General features: G+C 38.4%; 1 non-coding gene across 1 annotated transcript; it reads right to left on the reverse strand.

Moving 5' to 3' along the window:
- Window positions 1-587: 587 nt before the first annotated feature.
- On the reverse strand, window positions 588-756 carry LOC118571275. Its single transcript, XR_004943315.1, has one exon. It is a non-coding gene; the product is annotated as a U1 spliceosomal RNA (small nuclear RNA).
- Between the last annotated feature and the right edge of the window lie 5003 nt (window positions 757-5759).

A 5759-nucleotide genomic window follows, 5' to 3' on the forward strand; every position in this document is an offset into this window, starting at 1 on the left:
ACAGATATTTTGCTAGCATTTTGTGATCAAAGTTTACAGTTCTCTCGCTGAAAACCCTCAAGTTGAGGTTTTTTTTTTTTCCTTCTGTAGAATAAGAACAAATGTAAGTAAATAAACATCACCCTGCAGATAACTTTTCTCATTCCTCTTACTCTGTAGTAGCTGTAAATATGCAGAAGACACTGAAAATTTTAACCACAGGCTTATTTTTTTGACGTTTAAATCATGCAAGTGATTGCGCCCAGTGAAAACCATTGCACTATCCATCTACACAAATCATTAGCACCCAGTGGTCTGACCTTGAATCTCAGAACCTCTGTCACCCCCAGGAGAATGCTTCTTTGCACAATGGAACACGTTTGGGAGGTGAGCAGAGAACAGCAATTGCTTCCAGGTATCCATGATTGTAATCCCAAGTCCAGCACAACAGTCTAGAGTAGATACTGGTGTTTTAATCACCTTCTTTGTTAAATTTTTATAGACGACATGTGTGCAGTGTCTCATTGGGTAACAGGCTGTCATGCCACTTCCGAGGTTTGTCAAAATACCTGAGTAGACTGAATTTTACATATGCATTTGAAACTCTTATCGGTGACTTCCAAAGAGCTCCAGTCTTGAAGACAGAGAAGAACTCAAATCAAGTCCGGTGAAATTTGGGGAAATCGCAGGGGTCAGCACATTGGGAGTACAATGGATAAACCTCGGCCTGGGAAAACCACCTTTGTGATCATGGTATCTCCTCTGCCAGGTAAGTATTTAACATCCGTTTTATAAAGATGTAATAAAGGTTCCCCAGTCATAATTGCCAAGAAGAATTCTGTGTTAAGAAAACCCTTAAGCCATACTACTTCCTCATGTTGCTTCCCAAGTGGAAGTAGGAACTAAATATACTTAAAATCCCACCACACAGAGGTTAGCGTAGCTTCCATATTCATTTACTTCCTTCTCTCCAATGGTATCTTATTCCAAAGACAGTTATTTAAATAATTAGAGTACTTATTTATGTTTGAAACGGGTCTCATGCAACTCAAGCTAGCCTCAAGCTTCTCATGCAGCTGAGGATGAACCTGACCTCCTGACCTCCTGCCTCCACCTCCCAAGTCATCACGACCAGTTTAGGAAGTGCTAAGAACCAAACCCAGGGCTTTGCACATGCTAGGCCAACACTCTACCCACTAAACGACAGGCCCGGCCCATTTATTATTTTTCCTTTGATTATTTTCACAGCGAAGACTATGTAGTGTGCTTTCAGGAAGGGAAAGCACAAGAAGTCCCTCCCATCTTTGCATTTCCTTGTCTAGACATTTTGCAGTGTCCCATGTGGACATTTTCCATTTGATCTACCTAGTAACCCTGGCGAGTGGGGATTATTTCTCTCATCCTACAGATGAAATGAAAGGAACATCTCTTCAAAAATAACATAATTTTGGGCGTATCCTTCAAAATTAGCCATGTAGCAGCGATTAACATCAATTTAGAAGCAATAAGGATGCTTAAATTGGCCTTGGGTAATTTTAAAGATAAAAAAAATAAACATACATCATCAGGTTATAAATCTAAAGCTAGAACTGCAAGCCTCTTAATTCCAGTTCAGTGCTCTTCAGTCCACTCCATATTTCATTGTCCAGTCACTTCTCACATTTGCATAATATTTTAAATCAGCACTTGGTTTAATTGGTTCCTTTCTGGCCATTCATCACCCCTGTGTAGTAAAAATGACAGAGAGTCAATGTTTCTGAACAGATTTGCTGCTTAGCATCTTGCCTTGCAGTGCGCGCAACTGTCTATTTGTCTGCAAGAGATTTCATAACCCCGCTGATCCCCATGACTGCTTCCATCTCCATGAAATCACTCAAGATTTCAACACATTTCTCTGGTGGGACTCACGTTGTTATGCAGAGGGAACTCAGCCTGGTGCTGAACAAATTGGATTTGGGAAGACATCCCTAATACAGTGTAAGTTAATGGAGACTTAAACAAAACAAAGACAATACAGCATGCTTGAGCACAGATAATGCAAAGGGAAATAGTTAGAAATTTATCAGATATAGTATAGAAACTACAGCAGAAAATCACCCTGGAACATCTCACTGGTAAGTCTGAGGAGGCAGAAAAGGCATTTTAAAAATAATATCCATATGGTCATTGAAAATAGTCACTGAGAGAGACATAAAAATAATGGGAATCATAAATCTCACTCATATGGAGGGGCAGCTGTGTGTTAGGTAAACCTTTTTTTGCTAAACACTCTAGCTATCTTACCCCCTTTAACCTTTGTAATGACCTTACACAGCCTCACAGCTCACGTAAGGAAGCCGAGCATTCATATAACATATGTATACATGATTGACAGACAGTTTATAAGTGACAGGATTAAAGACAATTTTTAATGGACACATTTTTCATTTTTCTCCTCTCGAATCTATGATATATGATGGTAGAGAGTCTTTTTTTTCTGATTTGCTCACAGCTAATGAGTGTTTTGGAATGACTAGGGTCCAGCATAGATTTCTAGTTAACATAGATTTCTAGTGTCTAACTCTTAGACACTTTCAAAATGTAGGTTCAGTCACTTGACTGAAGTGGGTCAAGCCATATAATTTTTATTTCCTCTCTAGAGTAAGATACGGTATGGTTACCAGGCTTTCAAATCAAAATTATCTACTACTAAAAGCAGTAACAAGTCTTGGAAGGAAGGATTAAAAAAAATAAGCTTAACTAGGATTTGTTATTCAGACAGACCTAACAGCCAGAGCATCTGTGAGCCTCTCTTGTGTGGCTCATGTTAGTGAGGAGACAGAATGTAGTAGAGAGAGGTCAGTAACAATGGGGGTCAGTGGCCATCACATCACAGAGGTACAAGGCAGTGATATGCTCACAGTGTGTGGTCTTATGAAATGACAGCCCTGCATGAAAGTGCTTCTATGCAGATAATAAGGATAATGGGGAAAATCACCCCCTTTCCCACTACTGTTTCCATAATTTAAGATAATAGTAATTGCATGCAAAACATTTTGGAAGGCTACTTACTGCTCTTCTACCAAATAAGATTCTTCTGCTCTTTAAACCCTACGGCTTACCTAAGTGGACACATATTATGACCTGTGGTGAAAACCACAATTGAATGTTTCATGAATCAGCTCAGGCTTTTGGACCTTGAACTGGCATAGGTAGCAATCTGGAGGTTTTTTATTGAAGTATAAAATCATGGTTGTTAGTAACGTGAGTCCACAGGAGAAAGCACACACTAAGGATTGAACAGGTAAAGCATGGTCTTTGGCCAACGGTCAAGGACAGAATTTGGCTCTGACTATATGAAATTTCATGATCTTTTTTTTTTTTCTTGGCTATAGAATTTGTTCACTCTTATAGTGGAATAAATTTAAATTCATATGTAAATGTTTATGGTATACTATAAGACCAATGAATGTAAGAGTAATAACAAAAATAAAGGCCATTTCAACCATCTCAAAGGCCAGAGTCTTGTGTCACCAGGCAGAAAGCTATAACCTAGCTTGAGGACATCCCAGAGACAAAGCCACATTAGCAAATTAAACTTTCATAAAGCTGGAACAAAGCTTACTTTTGCAAAAATACCTTCAGCTTCCCTGGTGGGAGAGACCCTAGCCTGACCTGGCTGAATACACATATGGAAGTGAGAGGGAAGTCTCTGCACATACCCTCCTGCACTCTGTCTGGTCCTGACACAGCTGTGTGCCTTCCAGTCCTGTGAGAGCACCAAGAGAATAAACGGAGAATCGCATCAGATGTTGGCTGCAGCTCATTTTTGTCACAAACTGACCCTGAGAAGAATGGTTAGCTGGGACTTCCTGAAACCACTGTACATGAGAGTGGTCATTATTTATATTTGATGTAAAGTTAGAGCAACACCAGAAAACAGCAGTAACACCCCGAACTTTTTCTTCTTTCGCAGTAAGACAGATAAGGACTCTGGTTAGATTCCATCTCCTTAATCCACTTCCCATGCAGATCACAGGGTGACTTCAGTTAGCTCAGTTTCCTCAAGGATCACTTGAAAGCTCTGACATTGGGACCTGGCGTATGCTGACAGGACAGTTATAAATGCATATGTTCTTTGGGGCTTCTCAAGGATTAGGGAGAAATGAATATAAAGTATATAAGCTATTATAGACCTAGATGATATTGTCTTAACACCTACTATGTGTAAGGAACTTTAAGGGAAACATAGTTCCATCAAAGGTAGCATTGAATTTGAGTCTCAGAATAAGAAATTACTGAAAATGAATCTTTACAAGTAAACACCAGACAAAGACAATAGGCAAGTCATAAGTCATGTAAAGGGACAATATTCTTAGAAAAAGGCTCAACTTGTCTGACAGGCAAAAAAAAAAAATTTAAAAACCCAAAATACCATTTTTCATAAAACATGAGAAAAAGAGAAAAGCTCAGTTATTTCTCACAGTAGAGACAATGTAGTCATATAGCCCTATAATTGCATGTTTTAAGGAATGGCATTAGGCACTATCATCAAAGACAAAATAGATATGACTGAAAGGAGCTTTGTGTGGTAGTGCACACCTGCAAAGCAAGCACTTGGGAGGCTAATAAAGGAAGGCCACTAAGCTTGAACTCCACAGAGACTCTGTGTTAAAAAAGAAACAAGGCAGAATAAAGTAAATGTTAATCTCAATAGATAAACAAATGTGCTTGGGAAAAATTCAGTAGATACTCATGAACTTGGATTAAATATTACAACAAACTAGAAATTATAAAAAAATCAATCTAATAAAAACATACCAAAAGCCTGCAAAAAGCTTCATATTTGCTGATGGAAGACTCTCTGTAAGATGAAAAAGACTAAAAAGATAACTAATGGTCTATTTATATAGAAAAAAATCTTAATGTACAGAATCTTAGCCATGTATCTTAGTGTGCTTCTCTGTTGCTGAGATGAACACTATGACCACAAGTATCTTGGAAAACAAAGGATTCTTTTGACTTATACTTCCAGTCAACAAGCCATCACTGACGGAATCAGGGCAGGAACTCAGGGCAGAAACCTGGAAGAAGGAACTGAAGCAGGGACCATAGAGGAATGCTGCTTACTGGCTTGCTTCCCACAGCCTACTTTATTTTCTTTCTTATACAATCCAGGATCACCCTCTCACAAGTGGCACTGCCTACAGTAGGCTGAACCTTGATCAGCAATCAAGAAAATGCTCCAGAGACATGACCATGGACTAGTTTAATGGAGGCAATTTCTCCACTAAGATTCACTCTCCCACATACGTTGTTCGTGCCAAGTTCATAGAAACTCTGACACTGAAGTTTCATGATTATAGGATACAAGGTCAATATAAAAAAAATCAGTTCTGTTTCTGCATACAAGCAACAAGTAACTAGATAGTAAATTGTGAAGTGATTCATAGTAACAGAACTAACATGAAATACTTCTTAGGTTTGGCAAGATATGTGTCAAATATGCACATTAAAAGTATAAAACTTTGCTAAAGGAATATGAAGATTGAAGTAGACATTGTATGGATGTGAAGACTTAGGAGATCACAATCGGGCCGCTGATACCACCCAATTTCAAGGTCCCACACAGTTGAGACAGAATAGATTCAGCATAAGTACCCAAACATACCTGTATGTATATTAATTTCAACAAAAATGGAAATAAGATGGATAATAAGTATGACAATCTTTACTTCATTAATATCATAAAAAAATTTTTCTCTTCAAAGACACAGTTAGAAAAGTGAAAAACCAAGCTA

This window comes from Onychomys torridus, chromosome 20, assembly GCF_903995425.1.
Source record: "Onychomys torridus chromosome 20, mOncTor1.1, whole genome shotgun sequence".
NCBI classification, from domain to species: domain Eukaryota; kingdom Metazoa; phylum Chordata; class Mammalia; order Rodentia; family Cricetidae; genus Onychomys; species Onychomys torridus.